General features: G+C 41.8%; 1 long non-coding RNA gene and 1 pseudogene across 1 annotated transcript; one reads left to right on the top strand and one right to left on the bottom strand.

The window, feature by feature from the left end:
- The first annotated feature begins 421 nt into the window (after positions 1–421).
- On the top strand, positions 422–15,149 carry LOC129644838 (uncharacterized). Its single transcript, XR_008711008.1, has 3 exons — positions 422–535; positions 13,733–13,811; positions 14,962–15,149. It is a non-coding gene; the product is annotated as an uncharacterized LOC129644838 (long non-coding RNA).
- An 8,750-nt stretch (positions 15,150–23,899) lies between these two features.
- LOC129644837 (histone-lysine N-methyltransferase SETMAR-like) lies at positions 23,900–24,916 on the bottom strand (annotated as a pseudogene).
- Between the last annotated feature and the right edge of the window lie 2,759 nt (positions 24,917–27,675).

Here is a 27,675-nt window from a genome sequence, read left to right as displayed (position 1 = left end):
CTCTTCCCCTAGCTTCTGAAACAGATAAACTCCATGTCCTCTTGCAGTCAAGATTCATTTAGTGTTTTCAGGCTGTCAGAAGGTCAGTAAGAGGAACTTAGAAGAGGGTCCCCATTATGTACCTTAGCCACAGAGGTGGTCACACCTCTGACATGTCCTGAAACTGTCCACAGGGTCACTCTCCTTCCCCCAAAGGGAAGAAAGCTCCTGTTGCAGGCTGCTCATGGGTCAGCTGTTGGCAGTCCAGGGCGGGCCTCCAGATACCCTGCACCTCCCCCCCATCATGCCCACGTGGGGGTGGTTAACACAGGGCCTCCTCCCCTGTGGAGAATTAATTGGAAATGTTACACTTCAAGAGGAAAAACAAGAGTAATGGAAAAGGCATCTGTGTGTGACCAAAGCCTTAACTGAAAACAGGTTTTCTCTGCTCCCAGGCTGGGAACCCAGGAGGAGCCTGGGAGCCCGGGAGGCAGCAGGCACAGTGTGCATCTGGGGATGGAGTGACCCTGCCGTGATCTGTGCATGAGGAGGGAAGGTGTGCGTGTGGAGGGGGCTACGAGGTTCAGGGGAGCAGGGGGAGAGGAGGAAAGTGGGGACGAAGAATTAGGAATGAGAGCTGTGCTGGGTGGTTTCTACTTTCTTCTGGGGTTGGGGTAGGGTAATGGAGGTAGGATGAACTAAGGTTATATCCGGTGGCTTCTTTGGAAACTGGGGCTTTTGAGTAATGACTAAAGTAATTTGACAAATACATGCTTAGTCACTTAAGTTGTTTCTCCTCTCTTCTAAACTTATTCCCACCCAGATAAGCCCACCCCTTCCAAGGCTCCCAACCCCAGCTTCCCTTGGCTGCCCTTCTACCAGCCCCTGTTACACTGGCCTTGTTTTTATAGACAGCCATTTTTTTCTCAAACCAAACTTAGGGGGACTGTAAGTCCAAATATTAGAAACAGAGTTTCCTGGCTTGGTATGTCTCTGGGTGCAGTCTATTGTTTTCAGATATGTCAATTAATTTCATAAACTTTTACTGAGCCCACTCTGGGTCAGAAATGATGCCATGCACAGGAAATAAAGGCACAGCCACTTTTCTCTAGAGTAGTGAGAACCATGGAGAAGGAAATAGAAACCCACTCCAATATTCTTGTCTGGAGAATCCCATGGACAGAGGAGCCTGGTGGGCTATAGTTCATGGGATTGCGAAGAGTTGGACACGACTGAGCAACTAACACACATAGTGAGAAACAAATTAGCAATTGGGATGCAAGGGGAAGAGTCATAGATGAAGACTTCCTGGAGATGACATCTGGACTGACTCTTGAATGGCGCGTGGGAGTTGCAGGCACTAAAGAGGAAAGGGGAACTCAGAAAAGACGGCTTAGTTCACATCCCAGGCCTGCTTCTTCGAAATTGGGGGGGCCCAAGTTGGGCCAACTATGTAATGTCTCTAGTAAGAACAACCCCACCGGGGGGTTATGAAGATAATTAAAAAACAAAGTGCTCTATGTAGGCCAGCCTTCTGGATTCTCAGTCCCAGAGGCCTTCATCTGCCTCTTCTTTCCTTCAGGACACTCCTGAGCAGCCATAAACTGCTAGGGCTTAGCTGCTAAACCTCTAAGATCTCAAACCATGAAAAGTCTTTGTGTCTCTCACTTTCCCACCTCTCTCCCACCTGTGCCGATGCTGGACTGCCTCTGTATCCCCTCTGTGAACTTTAGTCCCTTGATATTCCCCACCTCAGTTCATCTGATACATGACCTTCCCGAAGTGAGAGGCCATGGTCAGCAAATAAGTGGCCTCTCTGGCCTCATCCACGCCCTTACCTCAACGCTTCTGCTTGCATATGCCCAACCTTGCTCAGTGGCACTGTCTTTAGTTTCCTGTTCCTGTCACTTATGCAACCTACAGAAAGCCTGGGCTTCCCCAGTGGCTTATCAGGTAAAGAAGCCACCTGCAATGAACGACACACAGAGATGCAAGTTCGATCCCTGGGTCGGGAAGATCCCCTGAAGAAGGAAATGGCAACCTGCTCCAGTATTCTTGCCTGGAAAATTCCATGTACAGAGGAGCCTGGCAGGCTACAGTCTAAATGGTCACAAGAGTCAGACAGGACTGAGTGACTAAGCACACAAACACACAGAAAGCCCAGACTGCTTAGTTCCATTACACTGGATGCTTTCCAATCTCTCAGGAGCCTTTTCTACTTCTAAATTATCTTTCTAAGTTGCTCCTATTGAAATAAGTCAATGTATGCAAAGGGCCTAAAGAACTAAAGAGCCTCCTGATGTAAGTGAAAGAGGAGAGTGCAAAAGTTGCCTTAAAGCTCAACATTCAGAAAATTAAGATAATGGCATCCAGTCCCATTACTTCATGGCAAATAGACAGGTAAACAGTGGAAACAGTGACAGACTTTATTTTTGGGGGCTCCAAAATCACTGCAGATGGTGATTGCAGCCATGAAATTAAAAGACATTTACTCCCTGGAAGGAAAATTATGACCATCCTAGACAGCATATTAAAAAGCAGAGACATTACTTAGCCCACAAAGGTCCGTCTAGTCAAGGCTATGGTTTTTCCAGTGGTCATGTATGGATGTGAGAGTTGGACTGTGAAGAAAGCTGAGCGCTGAAGAATTGATGCTTTTGAACTGTGATGTTGGAGAAGACTCTTGATTGCAAGGAGAGCCAACCAGTCCATCCTAAAGGAAATCAGTCCTGAATATTCATTGGAAGGACTGATGTTGAAGCTGAAACTCCAATACTTTGGCTACCTGATGTGAAGAACTGACTCATTTGAAAAGACCCTGATGCTGGGAAAGATTGAAGGCAAGAGGAGAAGGGGATGACAGAGGATGAGATGGTTGGATGGTATCACCGACTTGATGGACATGAGTTTGAGTAAGCTCTGGGAGTTGGTGGAAGACAGGGAAGCCTGGCGTGCTGCAGTCCATGGGGTCGCAAAGAGTCAGACATGACTGAGCGACTGAACTGAATTGATGCAAAGGGCCTAGCACGTGGCCTGAAACAGTAAAAGTCCAACATGTTCACATCCCTCTCCTCTTTCCCTGATTCCTTGTCACATAAAAGTACTTAATCAAAACCTTTTCCATTCCTCTCACATCTCTGATTTCTTTAGGCCTAAGCTTTTACATTTTGCACAATCTTGTTCTAGTTCCTCATTCTCAGCTTACATATAATGATTAAGAGAACAGAGCTTGGTCTGGTCTGGTCGTCTTTAAGCCTCCATTTTCTCTTCTGTAAGATGGAAATTACAATAGATATTATAAAAAGTACCCTTGCTATAGGTCTGTTCAGAGGATTAACTGAAGAAGAGTGACTCTTACACATATGCACAAGGAGACATGTGAAAAATTGTTTATAGCTCATTGCTCAGAATAGCAAAATGGGAAACAACTCATATGCTTAATGATGAGACATAAGTAGTGTATTTTCACCCAATGGAATATACACAATAGTGAAAACTAGTGTTATTTAGTGTCACGTAACACATATAAATCTTAGTGACATAATGTTGAGTGACCAAAGTAAATTCCAACAGACATTATAGTATAACCTGTTTAGAAAGCTCAAAAACAAGCAAAATAAGTCAAATTTATTTTTAAGATAAGAATATATATGTAATTAAACAGAAAACAGAGCAAGGACTCATAGACACAGAAGTCAGGATCATGGTTTCCTCTGAGGTGGAGGGGTGGGATATGGATGAACACCTGGGTGGATGTGGATTACTGGTAATGGTTGGTTCTTAAGTTGGGTTATAGGTTCATCATGTTCATCATATTATTAAAGATTAAATAAAATAAGATAGGGTCATGCATGGATCAATGAGAAGAAAACCTAGTTCTAATCAGTCTCTTAAATTCCCTTCCTGTTTTCTGTCTGCTTACTAGCATCTTCATTTGATTATTTCATTAGCTCTTGAAACTCAAAATATGGAAAACTGACTTTATATTGCCTTCAATTTGCTTAGGCTCCTTAATTCCAAATTTTTTATAAATAAACTTCATCTGCTCCAGGGCAGTTTGTCCTATACCTAGATTTCTAAAAGACTCTCTGTTTCCCCTTAATTCAGCTATTTGACAAGTCTTACTTTCATGCCCAGAAAAAAATGCATCTAGAAAGAGGCAGAGCCAGAATCCTGCATCTGTTATACTATTTGTTGGTACAGCCTACACTTTTACTCACTCTGTGATACTGGCTCAGTGTGACCCTGAGGCAATGACCTCTGGCATTGAGGCCTGAGGATGCATCTGCCCTTCCCATCAGGGAAGCTGAAGCACCGGTCCACTCTTGTTGCTCCTACCTTCTGTTGAGCACTGGCCTCTCCAAATCCAGGCTGCTGAGTACCCAGACCCACCCCCTGAAGTCCTGCCCAGTGTCTGGCTTTGACAAAATTTGCCAGGCCTGTTGGACAGCTCTTAAGGCCACCCGGTAGGGAAGAGGGCTACACTGGGCTCAGTGTTGGTGGGAATAAACAGCTCTTGTGAGCAGCTGGGATCAAGGTGGACTCTGCCAGATGGAATCCCTGGCTTTTTCTTTTCTTGGGCCCTGCTGAGCAGCAATCTCCAAGAGCAACCATAGAGTACAGCCTCAATGAGTTCGTACAGCAGCAATGGGAAGGACAGGCTGGGGCCAGGAGATATGAAGGAGGTTTCGAGCACAGCCTCGACAGCCACTTCTCTGCCTGCAGAAGTGATTATTCCTAATAAGGACACAGCAGTTCCTGTTTATAGTTGTTCCAAACATCCCTCACGCCACAACCCCTTTACAAAATATATGCCAAGGCCCAGCAAACTTTTCTATTTAAAGACTCAGACACAGAGAACAGACTTGTGGGCATGGAGGTAGGGATGTAAAGGGTGGAATGAACTGAGAGAGTAACATTGAAACATATGCATTACCATATGTAAAATTAGATAGCTGGTGGAAACTTGCTGTGTGACGCAGGGAACTCAAATCCAGTGCTCTGTGACAACTTAGAGGGTGGGATGGTGTGGGAGGGAGGTTCAAGAGGGAGAGGACATACGTATACCTACGGCTGATTCATGTTAATATGTGGCAGAAACCAACATAATATTGTAAAGCAATATCCCCCGATTTAAAAGAAATAAATTTTAAAAGTAAATAAAGAAGAACAACAACAAATATAAAGGCTCCTCTGACTTTACAACTGGTTAGGTCTGCAACCTTGCTGGATTCTGGTCTCTGCTGCCTTACAAAAGAGACTTACTTTCTGTGTCTCAGCACAAATGCTCTGCCCTCTTTTCCCTCTTTTGTGTCTATCCTCAGGGTTCCCCTTGTGAGCTGAAGCTCATGAACAATGAACACCTACAGACAGGACCCTTTGGTGAGATCATTAACATTTCTTCAGATGTCTGGTCACCAGACACAGGAATTCTTCAAAATGCAAAGTAGACAATTCGTAAGAGATTGCCTGTAAAGGGAATTTATGTAATTTAGATCCTAGAGTTTCAGGTTCTGTGAGAGGAGAGGTTTCTTGACCAACTCTGCTGTTCATTAGGAGGTAGGTCAGCACGGGAGATGAAGGGTCTCAGGACACAGAAAGAGAAACCCGTAAGAAAAGTTTCCTTTCTTTAGGTAGTTTGGGGAACGCTGGTTTTTTTTTTGTTTTTGTTTTTTTCTGAAACATTCAACAAACATTTATTAAGGAACTACAGTATAAAATCATGCTGTTCTAGGACTGCTATTTCCTTGAGATTTAGAAGAACTGGACTCTTGACTACTAATTTCTTTTCCTTCTTTCCTCTTCTCTTCACCCCCTCTTTACCTCCTTCATCGAAGGGACCTAGCTCTCTCTCAGGACTCTGTCACAGTACCCTCTGTGAGAGGAGCTGGGCTTTGGCTTTAGCTGGGGCTTGTGATGTCAACTTTGCAGATAATTCACTCTGGGACCTTGGGCAAAGGATGAAATCCTTAATCTACAGGGTAGAGATCAAAAAGTTACCTCACAAGGTGGTGATAAGAATTAAATGAGGTAATATACACCAGACACTTAAAATAGTTCACATTTTATGATCAACAAATGATGGTTATTGTTATTTTTTGTTAATACCATTCTCTAATCTTACTGGGACTCATCACAGAACCTCATCTATCTGGAAGTCAACCGAAAAATACAAAACACATCAAAAGAAAAATATTTCTGAGCAACTAAAATTAGTGTCTATGGGTTGAAACACATTTTATTTGCAGAATGAGATTCTTATTTTGAGTCTATTTAATATTGCATGTGGAATCCTATTAAGCTCACAGCAGGTGAGGACTGTCAAACTAAACAGGGAAGTAGGCAGAGAGCATCAGAGTGTGAGAGCGGAACTCTGATGGTCAGAAACTAGAACTACAGACTAAGACGTAAGAATTACAACCATGCACTACTCAGGGACATTCAGAATAGGTCAATTTATTGAACACCCAACAGACAACAGATACTCTATTGGGTGTATTGGGCATATTGTTCAATTTAATCCTCACAGCAATCCTCTGTAGCATCTATTTTTATTGCTATGTTACAAAGGTAATGTGGAGGTTCCTAGAGTTTAAGACATTTGTCACAAAGCTAGGAAGGGGGTATACCTCAGAGCCTGCCTACATTAAAAAAAATTTTTTTTTATTGAAGGATAATTGCTTTACAGAATTTTGTTATTTTCTGTCAAACCTCAACATGAATCACCCATAGGTATACATATATCCCGTCTCTTTTGAACCTCCCTCCCATCTCCCTCCCCATCCCACCCCTCTAGGCTGATAGAGAGCCCCTGTTTGAGTTTCCTGAGCCATACAGCAAATTCCTGTTGGCTCTCTATTTTACATATGGTAATGTAAGTTTTCACGTTACTCTTTCCATACATCTCATTCTTTCCTCCCCTCTCCCCATGTCCATAAGTCTATTCTGTCTGTTTCTCCATTGTTGCCCTGTAAATAAATTCTTCAGTACCATTTTTATAGATTCCATGTATGTGTGTTAGAATACGATATTTATCTTTCTCTTTCTGACTCACTTCACTCTGTATAATAGATTCTAGGTTCATCCACCTCATCAGAACTAACTCAAGTATGTTCCTTGTTATGGCTGAGTAACATTCCATTGTGTATATGTACCACAACTTCTTTATCCATTCATCTGTTGATAGACATCTAGGTTGCTTTCGTGTTCTAGCTATTGTAAATAGTGCTGCAATGAGCAATGGGATACATTTCCCTTTTTCAATTTTGATTTCCTCAGGGTATATGCCTAGGAGTGGAATTGCTGGGTCATATGATGGTTTCATTCCTAGTTTTTTAAGGAATCTCCATACCGTCTTCCATAGTGGCTGTATCAATTTATGTTCCCACCAAAAGCGCAAGAGTGGTCCCTTTTATCCACTCCCTCTCCAGCATTTACCATTTGTAGACTTTTTGATGATGGCCATTCTGACTGATGTGAGGTGATATCTCATTGTAGTTTTGATTTGCATTTCTCTAATGATGAAAGATGTTGAGCATCTTTTCACATGTTTGTTAGTGGTCTGTATATCTCCTTTGGAGAAATGTCTGTTTAGGTCTTTTTCCCACTTTTTGATTGGGTTGTTTGTTTTTCTGGTTTTGAGTTGTATGAGCTGCTTGTATATTTTGGAAATTAATCCTTTGTCAATTGCTTCATTTGCTATTATTTTCTCCCATTCTGAGTGTTGTCTTTTCACCTTGCTTATAGTTTCCTTTGCTGTGCAAAAGCTTTTAAGTTTAATCAGGTCACACTTGTTTACTTTTGTTTTTATTTCCATTACTGTAGAAGGTGGGTCATGGAGGATCTTGCTTTGATTTACGTCCTTGAGTGTTTTGCGTATGTTTTCCTCTAAGAGTTTTATAGTTTCTGGTCTTATATTTAGGTCTTTAATCCGTTTTATCTTTGTGTATGGTGTTAGGAAGTGTTCTAATTTCATTCTTTTATATGTGCTGTCCAGTTTTCCCAGTACCATTTATTGAAGAGGCTGTTTTTGCCCCATTGTATATTCTTGCCTCCTTTGTCAAAAATAAGGTACCCATAGGTGCATGGGTTTATTTCTGGGTTTTCTATCTTGTTCCATTGATCTATATTTCTGTTTTTGTGCCAGTATTCCCCCATACTGTCTTGATGACTGTAGCTTTATAGTATAATCTGAAGTCAGGAAGGATGATTCCTCCAGCTCCATTCTTCTTTCTCAGGACTGCTTTGGCTATTCAGGGTCTTCTGTGTTTCCATATGGATTGTGAAGTTTTTTGTTTCAGTTCTATGAAAAATGCCATTGGTAATTTGATAGGGATCACACTGAATGTGTAGATTGCATTTGGTAGTACAGTCATTTTCACAATATTGATTCTTCCTACCCAGGAACATGGAATATCTCTCCATCTGTTTATGTTGTCTTTGATTCCTTTCATTAGTGTCTTAAAAATTTTCTGTGTACACTTCTTTTGTCTCCTTAGGTAAGTTTATTCTTAGATATTCAATTCTTTTTGTTGCAAAGGTGAATAGGATTGATTCCTTAATTTCCCTTTCAGATTTTTCATTGTTAGTATATAGAAATGCAAGTGATTTTTGTGTATTGATTTTGTATCCTGCAACTTTGCTAAATTCACTGATTAGCTCTAGTAATTTTCTGATATTATCTTTAGGGTTTTCTATGTACAGTATTGGAGAAGGCAATGGTACCCCAGTCCAGTACTCTTGCCGGGAAAATCCCATGGACGGAGGAGCCTGATGGGCTGCAGTCCATGGGGTCCCAAAGAGTTGGACACGACTGAGCGACTTCACTTTCACGCATTGGAGAAGAAAATGGCAACCCACTCCAGTGTTCTTGCCTAGAGAATCCCAGGGATGGGGGAGCCTGGTGGGCTGCCGTCTATGGGGTCGCACAGAGTCGGACACGACTAATGCGACTTAGCAGCAGCAGCAGCAGCATGTACAGTATCATGTCATCTGCAAACGGTGAGAGCTTTACTTCTTTTCCTATCTGGATTTCTTTTATTTTTTTTTTCTTCTCTGATTACTATAGCTAGGACTTTCAGAACTATGTTGAATAACAATGGTGGAAGTGGACACCCTTGTCTTGTTCCTGATCTTAGGGGGAATGCTTTCAGTTTTTCACCATTAAGAATAATGTTTGCCATAGATGTATCATATATGGCCTTTACTCTGTTGAGGTAGGTTCCTTCTATGCCTATTTTTTGAAGAGTTTTAATCATAAATGGTGCTGAATTTTGTCAAAGGGTTTTTCTGCATCTATTCAGATTATCATATGGTTTTTATCTTTCAATTTGTTAATATGGTGTATCATATTGATTTGTGAATATTGAAGAATCCTTGCATTCCTGGAATAAACCCAACTTGATTATGGTATATGAGCTTTTTGATGTTTGCTAAACTTTTGGTGAGGATTTTTGCATCTATGTTCATCAGTGATATTGGCCTGTAGTTTTCTTGGCCAGAGGAGCATAGCTTGCTGTGCTGCTCTTGTGAGTGTGAACTACAATTCTCAGGATGAGATTACTGAATGCTCAATTGGAAGGAGATACATACAATCAAGTCCTCCAAGCTGACACAAGCAGGCTCCAGCATACCACTGGGGGAGACTCATTCTTATATGCAACACCAGAGATCAAGCCCTGAGTCTTTGGAGTGGGAGCACTAACTCCAAGACCCTAGAGTACCAGAGAATTACCCCTAGGGAGTTTCAAATAGTGAGAATCCACACAAAGGAAACCACCTGAATACAAGACCCAGCATCACCCAACCACCAGGAGCACCCTGTGCAGGACACCTCATCTAAACAACAAAAATACAAACCAAATCATCAGCAGACAGGATTACCACCTCACTCAGCCTTGCTGATCAGAGGAAAAACAAACAACCAAACAAACAAAAACTCAGCACAAATCTCACCCTATATGAAGCTTTCACAAACCACTGGACCAATCTTAGGAGGGAAGAAACCAAAAGGAAGAAAGAAATCAACCCTGAAGCCTGGCAAAAGGAGACTTCAAACACACTAAGTTCAAAAAGATAACGAAAAGGCATAGAAATGCTATACAAATGAAGGAAAAAACTAGAAACACAGAAGTCCAAATAAATGAAGAGGAAATAGGCAAACTACCTGAAAAAAGAATTCAGAATAATGATAGTAAAGATGATCAAAAACCTTGAAAACAAAATGAGACTATGCAAGAGTTAATTAACAAAGACCTAGAAGAATTAAAGAATAAACATACAGAGACAAAAGACACAATTACTGAAATTAAAAATACTCTAGAAGGAATCAATAGCAGAATATCTGAAGCAGAAGAACGAATCAGTGAGCTGGAAGATAAAATGGTGGAAATAACTTCTGAAGAGCAGAATAAAGTAAAAAGAATGAAAAGAACTGAGAATAGTCTCAGAAACCTCTGGGACAATATCAAACACACCAACATTTGAAGTTGTAGGGGCCCCAGAGGAAGAAGAAAAAAGAAAGGTTATGAGAAAATTTTTGAAGAGATTATAGTTGAAAATTTCCCCAACATGGAAAAGGAAATAATCAAGTCCAAGAGGCACAAAGAGTCCCATACAGGATAAACCCAAGGAGAAACACACCAAGACACATACTAATCAAGCTAACAAAGACTAAACACAAAGAAAGAATATTAAAAGCAGCAAGGGAGAAGCAACAAGTAACATACAGGGGAAACCCCATACACTTAACATGTGATCTTTCAGCAGAAACTCTGCAGGCCAGAAGGGGATGGCAAGATATATTTAAAGTCCTAAAGAGAAAAATCTACAACCAAGATTACTGTACCTAGCAAGGATCTCATTCAAAATTGATGAAGAAATAAAAAGCTTTTCAGACAAGCAAAAGTTAAGAGAATTCAGTACTACCAAACCAGCTTTACAATAAATGTTAAAGGGATTTAGACTTATATAGTCAAGAAATACAAGAGAAGAAAAAAAGATATAAAAAATAAACCCCAAACATTTAAGAAAATGGCAATAGGAACATATACATCAATAATTACTTAAAATGTAAATGGATTAAATGCTCCAGCCAAAAGACACAGACTGGCTGAATGGATACAAAAACAAGACTCACATGTATACTGTCTAAAAGAAACCCACTTCAGACCTCAAGACACATATAGACTGAAAGTGAGAGGATGGAAAAATATATTCCATGCAAATGGGAAGCAAAAGAAAGCTGGGGTAGCAATCCTCATATCAGACAAATAGACCTTAAAATAAATATTCCAAGAGATAAGGAAGGATACTCCATAAAGATCAAGGCATCAATCCAAGAGGAAGACATAACAATTGTAAATATCTATGCACCCAACATAGGAGCACCTTAATACATAAGACAAACACTAACAGACATAAAAGGAGAAATTGACAGTAACACAATAATAGTAGGAGACTTTAACACCCCACTCACACCAATGGACAGATCATCAAAACAGAAAATTAATAAGGAAACACAAGTCTTAAATGATACATTAGCTAAGATGGATCTCATTGATATCTTCAGGACATTCCATCCAAATGCATAAGAATACACCTTCTTCTCAAGTGCACATGGAACATTCTCCAGGACAGACCATATCTTGGGTCACAAATCAAACCTCAGTAAATTTAAGAAAATTGAAATCGTATCAAGCATCTTCTCTGACCACAATGCTATGAGACTAGATTTCAATTACAAGAAAAAAAGTGTAAGAAACACAAACACATGGAGATTAAACAACATGTTTCTAAATAACCAACAGGTTACTGAAGAAATCAAAAGGGAAATGAAAAAAAGTTCTAGAAACAAATGACAATGAAAACACGACAATTCAAAACCTATGGGATGCAGCAAAAGCAGTTCTAAGAGGGAAGTTTATAGCAATACAATCCTACCTCAAGAAACAAGATAAACATCGAATAGACAACCTAACTTTACACCTAAAATAACTGGAAAAAGAAGAACAAAAAAACCCCAAAATTAGTAGAAGGAAAGAAATCATAAAGATCTGAACAGAAATAAATCAGAAAGAAATGAAAGAAACAATAGTAAAGATTAATAAAACTAAAAGCTGTTTCTTTGAGAAGATAAACAAAATTGACAAGCCTTTAGTCAGACTCATCAAGAAAAAAAAGAGAGAAGAATCAAATCAACAAAATTAGAAATGTAAAAGGAGAGGTTACATCAAATAATGCAGAAATACAAAGGATTATAAGAGATTATTATGAACAACTATATGGCAATAAAATGGATAACCTGGAAGAAATGGACAGATATTTAGAAAAGTTCAATCTTCCAGGACTGAACCAGAAAGAAATAGAAATTATGAACAACCCAATTGCAAGCACTGAAATTGAAGATGTGATGAAAAAAAAAAAAAAAAAAAAAAGAACTCCCAAAAAACAAAAGCCCAGGACCAGATGGCTTCACAGGAGAATTCTATCAAACACTTAGAGAAGAGCTAATGCCTATCCTTCTAAAACTCTTTCAAAAAATTGCAGCGAAACAAACACTTCCAAACTCATTCTATGAGGCCACCATCACCCTGATACCTGCCTACATTTAAAGTCCCACATTTCTGATACTCCACACTTGCCCCCATACAGCTCTTTAGATCTCTAAAGATCCCATGTCTGTCTGTCCTCCCTCCCTCCCTCTCTCCCTCCCTTCTTTCCTTACTTGCTTCCTTCTATTCATCCCCTTGATAACTGATACAGAGTCCCTGATGTCAGGGTACTAAAGAACACTTACTTTGAATGATTTTAGACTCACAAGAAGCTGCAAAATTATTTCCTATGTGTACTCTTCCTCTAGCTTACCACAGTGTATTTAATTAGTTCATAATCAGAGGGAAAAAACTAATGCCAGTACAATGCCATTAAATGCACTATAGACCTTATTTGGATTTCACTAATTTTTGCAGCATTCACTTCTCAATGAACTTATAGTCTAGTATTTCTCTTATTATAGCAGTTTATAATTGGCATTCCTCAAATAAAATTAAGTTCATATTTAAGAAGTTAAGGAAAAGTATATGCCTTTGGAAAATATTTCATTCAAAATCACTGAAATAAAATTTTTCACTGAAAAGGGTAAACTCTTTGCTCTCTGGAATATTTACTTCTTCAAAACAATACATTTTCCAAAGCATTCTAGATAGCCAGAGGTGACACTCTATGATTTCTCTTTATGGGATGAAACCGGCCAAGTCTTTAGTGATATAGAAATCCTTAAAGAATTTAGCTCATGTTCAAGGTGTTCACATTTAACTATACAGAGGTTTTCCTACCCTGGTTCTTTTCAGTTTCTAAAATGCATCAGGACGCCACATTACACAGTGTGGGTGGGATATTTTTAAGTCTAGCTATCTCCTCAATTCCTTCCATGTGTGCCACGGACTTTAAGTGCTGGAGTCAGGCATTTCTGAACACAATTTCCATAAGTAGATTCACCACTCCCCATTGAAGCACACACATCTGATCTAGTTTATGAGGGTGTGAGATGAGTCTTTTCTCTCACTTTGAGAACATTTAAAATGATTAAAAGTGAGACAGAGTGCTAGTTCTGACCTAGACAAGCTGGGGCCAAGAGAGTTCACTGTTTTTGCTGGCCTCCCACCAGGCAAGAGTGCAGCCCCTTAAACAGGGCTTTCAGGCTCTCTTACTCCATGCTTATCTCATTTTTCTGCATTCACTTTTTTCTTTCTAGGCATCCACTTTTTTCTCCCCAAATGAATAAAGGTCTCCTGTAGAGCCCTTTTACAGAGATGTCCAACCAGATTGAGCAGGTAGGTTCCAAGCTGGTTGTGGCATCTTCCTTCCCAACTGCTTTTTTTGCCTCTATAATCTCTATTTTTGCTAATATATCACCATCCTCCAAGACACTGAGACTTGAAACTTCAATAATACTCTCAATGCTGCCATGTCCTTTGCCCCTCACATCTGCTCAGGGCTGTCAATTCCATATCTTGCTCATGTCTCCTTCTGTCCCGTTGTTTCCATTCACGCTCTCTTGAATCCTGGGTGGGCAGGAAGGAAGCTGGCTGCTTGCCTTTGCCAAACTGTGAACTCGCTGAGGGTGGGATCTGCATCTTAGCCATCTCTGTGGCTCTGAGACAGCTGTGCCATGCTTGACAGATGGCAGGCCTCTGTGCTAGCTACTGAGTGGTTAACTCAGCAGCTGAATATCAATTCTGGAGGACTCATTCCCCCAGGCAGAGCTCTGCTCATTCCAGGCTGGGCTCCAAGGTCCCAGAGGAAAAAGCACAATGGGGAGGCAGGCCAGGTAGCTTGGGGAACACAGGTCTCCCTGTGCCTCTCACCACTTGCTTAGGCCACTCCTATCTGCCCAAGGGCCATCTTCCTCTCTCCTCTTACCCCAAACTTCCCTGTCCCCGCAGGTGAGCCTATTATCTGAGAGTTGGTGGTTATGGATTCAGATTTCCCGTTACCTGTTCTCAGCAACATGCAGTCCCTTCTCATTCAACTATTGAGTTTGTTCTGCTATTTACAATCTCTTACTTTCTCTGTTCTTGCTCATTGTGTTTACATGGGACATTCATATAGAAACGTTCTGTGTATGTGTGTGCATGTGCATATATCAGCACCACTTTGAAACTTACCCATCCCAGTCATTTCACCGTTTCACCTGCAATTGAACCAGAACTCAGAGACCAAAGTGGTGGCTCTGAGTTTACAGGGCCCGTTTGAGGCAGAGCCTTAGCAGATAACAGGATGTCATACATCCCCTGCCTCATGGCCTGCCCTGAGATCGAACTGATCATTGAAAACCCATCCCACAGAACTACATCTTTGAGCTGCATTCTGGTGGATTTTCTTAGCCAGGTACTTCCAAACTTCAAAAGTTGTCTCTAATACCCTAGATTTGTGTTTTATCTGCTTCAGAAGATAATCAAGATCAAGTCAGGTATTTTGCAGGATTACACATGGAACATGCATCTGGAATATTGGCTGCGAAATATGTGCTGGAGTCTCCAGACAGATTAAGCTTTGTCCCCATTGGATACTGAAGGGTCACAGAGTCTGCCACGCCTAGGACTTCCAGCTACACTTTGATTCACTGGAGACAGGGATGTGAGCCTGGATTGTGCTGGCTCCGAACCCCTTAAGCCCTTCAAAATGAGGATTCTGAAGAGCCCCTCAAATCTTTTTTGTGTTGAAGGCACTGTGTTTTTGGAAAAATACAACTTCCTACTTTTTATGCTGAATGCAAGGTTTTTAAATCCCCAAATAATGCTCATTAAGACATCAAACAGATCTCGCAAAACAATATTTTGATGATTTAAGGGTAAGTAAATCGAAAGCATACGCATTAAATGTCCCTTACAATACACACATGTTTTAAGATTATGGGGGGAAAGTGCTTGACAAAAGGCAAACTGGGTTTCCCCAATCCCTGAACGTTTGAACAATAGGACGTTGGATGAATTTCAAACGAAACCAGGTTCTCCTCTCTATAGGAGAACATAGTAAGCCAGTTTTGTGTATTTCCAAGGTAAATGATCAGCCTGATTCTGGAAAAGAGCAGCAGCCCTCACCCCGGCAAGCAGGCCCTGCACTGTGAGCCATGGTTTTCAGTGGAGAAAACGGAGCGAGGTAATGGCCACAGGCGCACCAATTAACCCTCCAGAGTGGCCTGATTTATAACTGCTTTGGAAGCCTCACGATATTACATCTCTTGATTTTGTACACACAAATGTCTCAGCCTTTCCACCCACAGATGTGTTAGGTAGTATTAAAGACTTTTCCACTGGGGCATGTGAAACCTTGGTTTTAGTCCAAGCCAAAATTCAGCCAATCCACGGGCTTTATAATTGAGGTCTAAATAGAACTTGGCATCATCCTAAGGTCTCTCAATCAGTCAACTGCCATTAAATGCCTCCTAGAGCAAGGCAGTGCTAAGGTGGTGGGGGGATGGAGGAGGAAGGGCATAAAAAAAGGTAAGAAACTTAAAAGACCAAGTCCCAGTTTTAAGTTGCAAATGATCTAGTTAAAAGGCTGGGACACATGGGAAATTAACAAATGTCACCAGGCTGGCCTAGAAAAGCTCTCTGAAAGAGGAGATACTTGTGATGGGCCTTGAGGATTGAGCTGGTTCATTCACCTGTGAAATGTTTATTTACCACCTACTGTAAGCAACACCCTGGGCTAGTACTGGGGATACAGAAGTAAATCAGACAGGCCTGGTCCTTGCCTTTGGACAGCTTGCACTTGACTTGGAAAGATAGGCATCAAGTAGTAATTGTGATATGCAGATGACACCACCCTTATGGCAGAAAGTGAAGAGGAACTAAAAAGCCTCTTGATGAAAGTGAAAATGGAGAGTGAAAAAGTTGGCTTAAAGCTCAACATTCAGAAAACGAAGATCATGGCATCTGGTCCCATCACTTCATGGCAAATAGATGGGGAAACAGTGGAAACAGTGTCAGACTTTATTTTTGGGGGCTCCAAAATCACTGCAGATGGTGACTGCAGCCATGAAATTAAAAGACGCTTACTCCTTGGAAGGAAAGTTATGACCAACCTAGGCAGCATATTGAAAAGCAGAGACATTACTTTGCCAACAAAGGTCTGTCTAGTCAAGGCTATGGTTTTTCCAGTAGTCATGTATGGATGTGAGAGTTGGACTGTGAAGAAAGCTGAGCGCCAAAGAATCGATGCTTTTGAACTGTGGTGTTGGAGAAGACTCTTGAGAGTCCCTTGGACTGTAAGGAGATCCAACCAGTCCATCCTAAAGGAGACCAGTCCTGGGTGTTCTTTGCAAGGAATGATGCTAAAGCTGAAACTCCAGTACTTTGGCCACCTCATGCGAAGAGTTGACTCACTGGAAAAGACTCTGATGCTGGGAGGGATTGGGGGCAGGAGGAAAAGGAGACGACAGAGGATGAGATGGCTGGATGGCATCACCTACTTGACAGACGTGAGTTTGAGTGAACTCCGGGAGTTGGTGATGGACAAGGAGGCCTGGCGTGCTGCAGTTCATGGGGTTGCAAAGAGTCGGACACGACTGAGTGACTGAACTGAACTGAACAAGGAAAAGGACAGGTACTGGGAGAAGCCTTTAGCAGGGGTATTTGACCAACATTACATGAGTTGAACTGTCCTAGACTCTTGAAGTGTGGTTCATACATCAGCTTGTTATACAGGCAGAATCTCAGGCCCTTCCCCAGTCCTAGTGAATTGGAATCTGAATTTTTAACTCAATTTTTAACTCAATTCTTAACACACTGGATTTCTAGAAGCAGGACTATGGTAACAGTATGCAGCAAGAGTGTATAGGACTCTTGGATCTCATGAGTGTTCAAATATCTGGATTGAACAGAACATACACCTCTTTTCCTGGATGACAGTTCTACCCCTGAATCAAATGTGGAGGAGTCTATATCTCTCATGTAGATATTGAAGGACACCCAAGGTCAGTTAATAGACCACTCATCTTTGACTCTCATGGGGGCCCTCTTTGTCCATTTGTGTCTTATTTTCAGTTATACGTCTACTGGGAAAGGATCCTTTCATGTTCCAAAATAGGAGATCTGTTCTGTTTGGCATCAGTATTTCTCTCCTGTTTCCCTCCCTCCACTCTCTGTGCTGGCTAATGCTTTCCAGATGAGGTGCGAGCAGCTGCTAATTGTACCCGGATCAGTTTTGATTTGTGTTTCAGTCAGCAAGGCACCTCACTAATGGGTCTGAAACTTGGCAGCAGGCCTGGGACCAGTGTCAAAGGAAACAGATCCAAAAGGCACACGGAGAAAGGCAAGGAGACAGGGAGTGGATAGAAAAGGTTTGGAGGATGAAAGGAGGTGGAGGGAATCAAAGGGACAGGAGAGAACTAGAGAGCTTCTTGGGGGGAAAGAAGAGCAACAGATTGAGGAAAGCAAGGGATATGGAGAAAGGGGAGGGGGCAAACCCAGGAAAAGGGGGTGGGAGAGGCACAGAGGAACGGAGCAACGGCATCTATACCTCTGAGAGGAGGCAAGATAATCGGACTGTGTTTTGTGATATGATCCTGGCGATGCCTGGGGTTGCTCACCCAGCTTGCTGTACATGTAACGGCAACTCTGTACACAGTGGGTATCAGATAGGGTGACCCTCTCATTTTTGCAGGCAGTAATCTGATGCTTCTCTGTTCTCTCTGGCCCCCAGCTTTCCAAGGGCTTGACAGGGAGCACTGAACTCTGACAGCAGCCAGTGAGGGAAGGCTCAAGTTCCAAGCCTGAGAGAGTCGGGGGCCAGACACACCTTGGCTTTATGAGCTGGGGCCCGGGGAAGGGCCTCTCCTGGCTTGAGCTCCTGGAGCCCGATTTCCTGGAATCAAGTTGGAAAGGGGCCTTGTTAGGGGAAGCTAAGGACTAAGGCCTAAGGCCTTTCTGAATTGTGCACATTCATTGTATGTACTAAAGAAAGAAAGAAGAAAAAATAACACCTGTGTAAGAGGAGGAAATACACTTGGCAATATGAATTCCAAATTGAGTGGGGGGAGGACCCACATATACTTGCAGATTTGTGCAGGGAAGAGAGATTAAAGGAAAAATAAGGAGACAGAGCATCAAGAGGCACAAGAACAAGGAACAGAGGAAGATTGCCAGTGGGATAAGCTGAACCTTGCTTAGGGCACCAGAATATGGAGCCATACCCACCTCTGCCCCCAGCAAGAAACAAACAAGCCTGCATTTTGGAGAATAAAATTAATACTTCAAAAAAAAAAAAAAAAGCATTTTTGTTCAAACAAAGACTTGTACAAAAAAGTTCATAGCAGCACTATTTACAATCTCTGAAAGATGGAAACCACCCAAATATCCAGCAACTGATGAGCACACGGATAAACAGAATATGTATATTCATAGAGTGAAATACTATCCAGCCATAAAAAAGAAATGAGGTCCTGATGCATGCTACAGCAGTGATGAACTTTGCAAATAATACGCAAAGTTAAGGAAAATCATATTATATGATTTCATCTATAGGAACTATCTAGAAATGGCAAATCCATAGTGACAAAATGCAGTTTAGTTGCTGTTGTAGCCTTGGGGGAATGGAGAATGGGGAATGCCTGCTTAATGAGCATGGAGTTTCCATTTGGTGTGATAAAAAAGTTCTGGAACTAGACAGTGGTGATGGTTGCAAAACTTTGTGAAGGTGCTTAGTGACACTGAATTACTTTAAATAATTCATAAACAATGAATTATTATTTTAAAATGGCACATTTTATGCTGTGTATATTTTACAAATAAAACAATGCAAAAAAAAAAAAAAAAGCACTGAAAGAACTTTATTGTGAAAATCTGAAAGAAAAAAAAAAAAAAAAGGCAATTTGTTTTCCCGTAAACTTGTTCTATGGTTAGGTACTCCTTTTATTTAAACTCATGTTTGGAAGGGTGTTATTATAACTGCTGTAACATGGCCCTAAAAGGGAAAGAGAGAATAGGAAGTTCTAATGAAGGAAGGAAAAGGGTGATGGAGTTCAGTTCAGTTCAGTTCAGTCACTCAGTCATGTCTGACTCTTCGTGACTCCGTGGCAAATTTGGAAAACTCAGTAGTGGCCACAGGACTGGAAAAGGTCAGTTTTCATTCCAATCCCAAAGAAAGGCAATGCCAAAGAATGCTCAAACTACTGCACAATTGCACTCATCTCACACGCTCGTAAAGTAATGCTCAAAATTCCGCAAGCCAGGCTTCAGCAGTATGTGCACCATGAACTTTCAGATGTTCAAGCTGGTTTTAGAAAAGGCAGAGGAACCAGAGATCAAATTGCCAACATCCGCTGGATCATCGAAAAAGCAAGAGAGTTCCAGAAAAACATCTATTTCTGCTTTATTGACTATGCTAAAGCCTTTGACTGTGTGGACTACAATAAACTGGAAAATTCTGAAAGAGATGGTACTACCAGACCACCTGACCTGCCTCTTGAGAAACCTGTATGCAGGTGAGGAAGCAACAGTTAGAACTGGACATGGAACAACAGACTGGTTCCAAATAGGAAAAGAAGTTCATCAAGGCTGTATATTGTCACCCTGTTTATTTAACTTATATGCAGAGCACATCATGAGAAATGCTGGGCTGGAGAAAGCACAAGCTGGAATCAAGATTGCCAGGAGAAATATCAATAACCTCAGATATGCAGATGACACCACCTTTATGGCAGAAAGTGAAGAGGAACTAAAAAGCCTCTTGATGAAAGTGAAAGAGGAGAGTGAAAAAGTTGGCTTAAAGCTCAACATTCAGAAAACTAAGATCATGGCATCTGGTCCCATCACTTCATGGCAAATAGATGGGGAAACAGTGGAAACAGCGTCAGACTTTATTTTTGGGGGCTCCAAAATCACTGCAGATGGTGACTGCAGCCATGAAATTAAAAGACGCTTACTCCTTGGAAGGAAAGTTATGACCAACCTAGGCAGCATATTGAAAAGCAGAGACATTACTTTGCCAACAAAGGTCTGTCTAGTCAAGGCTATGGTTTTTCCAGTAGTCATGTATGGATGTGAGAGTTGGACTGTGATGAAAGCTGAGCGCGAAGGAATTGATGCTTTTGAACTGTGGTATTGGAGAAGACTCTTGAGAGTCCCTTGGACTGCAAGGAGATCCAACCAGTCCATCCTAAAGGAGATCAGTCCTGGGTGCTCATTGGAAGGACTGATGCTGAAACTGAAACTCCAATACTTTGGCCACCTCATGAAAATAGTTGACTCATTGGAAAAGACCCTGATGCTGGGAGGGATTGAAGGCAAGAGGAGAAGGAGACGACAGAGGATGAGATGGCTGGATGGCATCACTGACTCGATGGACATGAGTTTGAGTGAACTCCAGGAGTTGGTGATGGACAGGGAGGCCTGGCGTGCTGCGATTCATGGGGTCACAAAGAGTCGGACACAACTGAGCAACTGAACTGACTGACTGACTGGACTGCAGAACACCAGGCTTCCCTGTCCATCACCAACTCCCAGAGCCTACTCAAACTCATGTCCATTGTGTCAGTGATGCCATCCAACCATCTCAACCCCTGTCATCCCCTTCTATTCCCACGTTCAATATTTCCCAGCATCAGGGTCTTTTCCAATGAGTCAACTCTTTGCATGAGGTGGCCAGAGTATTGGAGCTTCAGCTTCAGCATCAGTCCTTCCAATGAATATTCAGGACTGATTTCATTTAGGATGGACTGGTTGGATCTCCTTGTAGTCCAAGGGACTCTCAAGAGTCTTCTCCAACATCATGGTTCAAAAGCATCAATTCTTTAGTGCTCATCTTTCTTTATAGTCCTGGATCTTAAAAAGCAGAGACATTTGTGATGGAATTAGGAGAAGAAAAATCAAAGAAAGCCGGTTACCTATAGGGTAGGAAATAAAAGAGCAGGGATGGCTACCAAAGAGCGGTGGCTGGGATGAAGTGGGGAGAAATAACTTTAAGATGTTTCATTTGGAGAAAAAGAAACCTCAGATATAAAAAGAGAGAAACAGAACAAAGCAAACCTTTGAATGGTGCCAGACAGCATGGAAAAGCAACTTAGATGAACTAAAAGAGACTCTGGGTCAAAACAAAACAACAGGGAAACAACAGAAAATGTCAGTTCTTTATTTCATCCCCCTTTTATTTCCCATGTGATGAGCTCTTAGGGCTATGAAGTGCCATAAATACGGGGGCTAGAAGCTGAGGGTGCATGTTATGTGCAGATAGATCCCTCCTCTCTGTAAGGTAGACTTTCTTAACTAAGGCCATTATCGAACAATGTCTGGTCTCCCCACCCTGTGGTCCCCATCTGGGGACATGAGTAACCAGAGACTGGACAAGCCCCACTCAGGCGTGCAGAAAGGAGAGCTGTGCCCTGAGCAGACAGTCAGGCAGGATCACTTCCGAAATCTCTGCCATTTCTGTGATCTTGCATGTGAATGGTTCTAAACCATGTGCAGACACCTAACAAAAGGGGGTTGGTCAGTGGGTCAGGGGATCAGTCCATGCATGTTTACCACACACAAGTGTTCTATTTAAAAGAGGATTTGTTGGAGGGACTTACAAGGCTCTCCCTTGTAAGAGAGCTGTTAGATGAAAAGTATTGAGGCTAAGACAATGACTTTCTGATACTGTATCCAGGTAGATGCAATGTAAGGATTTTTAAAAAATATTTGAAAACACACACAAAAAAGATGAAAATAAAAATCATCCATAATGCATCACTTTGGTATTTATAGCTATGCATAATTACCTATACTTAGAACAGACACACAATGATAATGAGCATATTGTTTCACATGAATATCTTTCTAGGTCGTTAGTCTTCAACAATATTATGATGAGTGTGTGTGTATGCATGCACGTGTCCAAGTGTGTTCAAAAACTTTATGATAAAAATGAAATAGGGAGATGGGAACAAGAACATGTTTCTAAGCTGACGGAAGCTTATTTTGCAAAGAAAGCACAGAAGTGGGACCCTATTTTGCAAAAACCATCACTGTTTGGGAACAATCCTGAGGAGGATGACAAGCATGTTACAACAGACACTCTACCTTCAGCCTCAGTATGAAGGAGGAGGAGTGTCTTCACTGTCTTCGCTGGAATGAAGACAGTTATGGATCTACAGCCATGTAGAGTGGACATGCTGCACGAGCAAGAAATAGACCACTGTGTTGTAAGCCAAACACACACACACACAAACCAAAACGTACAAATGACAAGATCACCACCATTTTCTAAGACTTCAAAAGGAAGTTGTTGTTGTTCCTTTGTTAAGTCATGTCCAACTCTTTGCAACCCCATGGACTGCAGTCTGCCAGGCTTCCCTGTCAAGGAAGGACACCTGTAAAAGAAATCAACTTCTGGAATCTGAGTTCCTTCCTTGTGCATATCTGCTAATGCATTTGAATCTAATAAGGAGTGAGAGGTTTTCCAGGCTGAGTCTATAAACTTTCTAGACAAAGCCCATTCTTTAACTGTATGGGGACTTTAGGGGGGTATCTCACTTCCTATGCAAGGAAGAAGCTTGCAAAGGCCTGCCTGGTCCTTTGTCCCAGAAAGAAGATGTTCACAGCAGGTGTTCTCCTAGGCTCTGTTAAGCAGAGGCCTGGTCTATGGAGGGGGTAAGAGGATGAATATAGGGAATGGGAAGCAGACACTGTTTTCTGAACACTGGAGTGCTGCTGCTGCTGCTGCTGCCGTGCTTCAGTCGTGTCCGACTCTGTGCGACCCCATAGACAGCAGCCCACCAGGCTCCCCCGTCCCTGGGATTCTCCAGGCAAGAACACTGGAGTGGGTTGCCATTTCCTTCTCCATTGCATGAAAGTGAAAAGTGAAAGTGGTCGCTCAGTCACAACCCACCGACTCATAGCAACCCCATGGAATGCAGCCCACCAGGCTCCTCCATCCATGGGATTTTCTAGGCAAGAGTACTGGAGTGGCTTGCCATTGCCTTCTCCGGAACACTGGACTACCAGCCACTTATTAGTATAAGATGCAACTCAAGTCAGAAGTCAAGGTAACCCCCACCTACGAGGCTGCAGCTGACATCATCCAGATGAGGAAGTTTTGCTCCAGTGGCCTGAGATTTGCAGGCTTTGTCTTTCTTTCCATGTCAGGCCTCTCTGCAGCCCAGAATTACACAACTGGAGGTTGAGGTACACACACGTTTTTCCTGTAATTGAGGCTTTGGGGGGCAAAACCTTTCACAGGCTGGGAGGTGAGTACAGCACTGGAGAATCACACGTATATGTCAGTGCAGTGTCTTCGAGGCTGTGCAGTAAACTGATGAGTATGTGATCCTCCAATGGCCTCTCAATGCACTCCGAATATTAGGTTGGTACAAAAGTAATTATGGTTATTACAGACCCTGCATTTTAAGCCATTCTGACTTGTTTCAAACACATTTTTATTAATCAAAATAGAAACCATTACAATAAACACATTTTTGCCAATGAGAAATAGGTTTGTCTTTTCCTGTGGTGTAAAAATCCATGCTTTGGGATTCAATGAACTCTTGGAAAGCATTTTCTGCATCCTGCTGGTTGTGGAAGCATTTTCCTTGCAAAAAGTTGTTGAGATGCTTGAGGAAGTGATAGTTGGTTGGTGAGTGGTCAGGTGGATATGGCAGATGAGGCAAAACTTCATAGCCCAGTTGGTTCAACTTTTGAAGCATTGGTTGTGCAATGAGTGGTCGGGAGTTGTCGTGGAGAAGAATTGGGCCCTTTCTGTTGACCAATGCCAGCTGCAGGCATTGCAGTTTTTGATGCATCTCATCAATTTGCTGAGCATACTTCTCAGATGTAATGGATTCATCAGGATTCAGAAAGCTGTAGTGGATCAGGCCAGCAGCAGACCACCATGACCCTTTTCTGGTGCAAGTTTGGCTTTGGGAAATGCTTTGAAGCTTCCTCTCGGTCCAACTACTGAGCTGACTGTCCACAGTTGTCATATACAATCAACTTTTTGTTGCATGTCACCATCTGATTGAGAAGTGGTTTGTTGTTGTGTGAAATAAGAGAAGACAACACTTTTAAATGATAATTTTTTTGATTTGTGGTCAGCTCATGAGGCACCCACTTATTAAGCTGTTTCAACTTTTCAACTTGTTCCAAATGCTGAATGACCATAGAATGGTTGATGTTGAGTTCTTCAGCAACCTCTGATGTAGTTGTAAGAGAATTAGCTTCATTTATTGCTCTTAACTGGTTGCTGTCAACTTCTGATGGCCAGCCACTATGCTAATCATCTTCAAGGCTCTCATCTCCTTTGCAAAACTTCTTGAACCATCACTTCACTGTACGTTCATTGGCAGTTCTGGGGCCAAATGGGTTGTTGATGTTGCAAGCTGTCTCCACTGCTTTATGAGCCATGCTGACTTGAATAAGAAAATCACTTGAATTTGCTTTTTGTCTAATATCATTTCCATAGTCTAAAATTATATAAAATCATCATCAAATAATTCATTAGCAAAAGACATAAACAAGAAATGCACATTAAAATGTATAACACAATCACATTTAAGAATGTATTCCAATATCAAAAGACAAAGTTCAACAATGCAAAACTACAATTACTTATGCACCAATCTGTTGTTCATTTGCTAAGTTATGTCTAACTCTTTGTGATCCCATGGACTGCAGCACACCAGGCTTCCCTGTCCTTCACTATCTCCCAGAGTTTGCTCAGATTCATGTCCATTGAGTCAGTGATGCTATCCAACCATTTCATCCTCTGCCACCCTCTTCTTCTTTTGCCTTCAATCTTTCCCAGTATCAGGGTTTTTTCCAATGAGTTAGCTGTTTGCATCAGGTGGCCAAAATATTGGAGCTTCAGCTTCAGCATCAATCCTTCCAATGAATATTCAGGGTTCATTTCTTTTAGGATGGACTGGTTGGATCTCCTTGCTGTCCAAGGGACTCTCAAGAGACTTCTCCAACACCACATTCAAAGGCATCAATTCTTTGGCACTCAGCCTTCTATATGGTCCAACTCTCACATCCATACACTATTACTGGAAAAACAATAGCTTTGACTATACAGACCTTTATCAGCAAAGTGATGTCTCTGCTTTTCAATATGCTGTCTAGGTTGGTCATAACTTTCCTTTCAAGGAGTAAGCGTCTTTTAATTTCATGGCTGCAGTCACCACCTGATTTTGGAGCCCGAGAAAATAAAATCTGCTACTGCTTTCACTTTTCCCCCCTCTATTTGCCATGAAGTGATGGGACCAGATGCCATCACCTTAGTTTTTTGAATGTTGTGAGTTTTAAACCAGCTTTTTCACTCTCTTCTTTCACCCTCATCAAGAGGCTCTTTAGTTCCTCTTCACTTTCTGACGTTAGAGTGGTATCCTCTGCATATCTGAGGTTACTGATATTTCTCCCGGCTACCTTGAGTCCAGCTTGTGATTCATCCAGCCCAGTATTTCTCATGATGTACTCTGCATAGAAGTTAAATAAACTGGGTGACAACACACAGCCTTGTTGTACTCTTTCCCCATTTTGAACAAGGCTATTGTTCCATGTAAGTTTCTAACTATTGCTTCTTGACCCGCATACAGGTTTCTCAGGAGACAGGTAAGGTGGTCTGGTATTTCCATCTCTTTAGTAACTTTCCAAATTTGACTGATCCACACAGTTAAAGGTTTTCATGTAGTCAATGAAGCAGAAGCAGATGTTTTTATGGAATCCCTTGCTTTCTCTACGATCCAATGAACGTTGACAGTTTGGTCTCTGGTTTCTCTGCCTTTTCTAAACCCAGTTTATACATTTGGAAGTTCTTGGTTCATGTACTGCTGAACCCTAGCTTGAAGGATTTTGAGCATTACCTTACTAGCATGTAAAATAAATACAATTGTATGGTAGTTTTTACATTCTTTGGCATTGCCATTCTTTGGGATTGGAATGAAAACTGACCTTTTCCAGTCCTGTGGCCACTGCTGAGTTTTCCAAATGTGCTGTGCTGACATATTGAGTGCAGCACTTTCATAGCATCATCTTTTAGGATTTGAAATAGCTCAGCTGGAATTCCATCACCTCCACTAGCCTTGTTTGTAGTAAGGCTTCCTAAGACCCATTTGACTTCAGAGTCAAGGATGTCTGGCTCCAGATGAGTGACCACACCACTGTGGTTATCTGGGTTATTAAGACCTTTCTTGTATAGTTCTTCTATTAGGTTGCACCAACCTAATACATTCCTAAATCCTTGTCGTGGCCTACACCATGACATTCCTTCCAGTCTCTGTGACTTTATCCCCTATAATGCCACCTGTACTCGTTTCCAGCCTGAGGGGCTTCCCTGTGGCACCACACTCCTGCCTGCCTCCGGGCTTACTGTGCCCTTTGCCTTGGATGCTGTTTCCCCTGTTTGCATGGCTCCCTTCTCATTCCATCCCAGCTCTGCTCAAACGTCACATCATTACTCCTGAAGCATTCTATGTCCATCCAACATAGAACAGCATCCTCCCTGCATCACTTGTCTATTAACAGTAGGGAAATGTGCTAATAGAACCAGGGAAGGGGATAGACAGGTGGGTGATGGAGTAAGGGTAAATATAAATACATCATTATAGAAACATATATTATACAGAAAAATATCTTGTTTATTATCTGTCACTCCCACTACAATATAGGTACCAGGAGAGCAGGGGCTTTGCTTTGTTCACCGCTATATCCCTGGTACCTTAAACAGTATTACACACACAAGGTTCAATGAATTCATTCATTGAATGAATAAATAATGGCCACTCTACCCCTTCATGCTTGCTGACTGATTACTTTTCAGTCCCTAACTTGGAGCCATTTCTCTCATGACTCTTGATCTCTTCTTTTTACACTTAAGTCTCAAGTCACTGCCATAGTTTCAGATAGAAAATGTCTTCAAATCACCCGAATCCCAACTCACGGGACAATGGAAGGATCTGCCTGTAGAATTTCTCTGGATGTAGCTGCCTTCCTGTTGGACACAACCCCTTCCTCATCAATCCTGAGTCCCCTGACTCCAGTGAATCCCCTCTTCTTTCTACATCATCAGAAATAGGTGGGGACTAGCAATGTCTTATATGTTTGATAACTAATGCTCCAAATGTTAAATGACCTCATCCAGCTGCTGACTATGTAAGGCAGCCATAGAACAGCATCTCCAGGCCTCAATCATCTTGGCTTTCACACAGAGCTGTTACCACGA

This window comes from Bubalus kerabau, chromosome 2 (genome assembly GCF_029407905.1).
Source record: "Bubalus kerabau isolate K-KA32 ecotype Philippines breed swamp buffalo chromosome 2, PCC_UOA_SB_1v2, whole genome shotgun sequence".
Taxonomy (NCBI): Eukaryota; Metazoa; Chordata; class Mammalia; order Artiodactyla; family Bovidae; genus Bubalus; species Bubalus kerabau.
The sequence above is the reverse complement of the archived record's forward strand: the minus strand, read 5'-3'. Positions and strand labels throughout refer to the sequence as shown.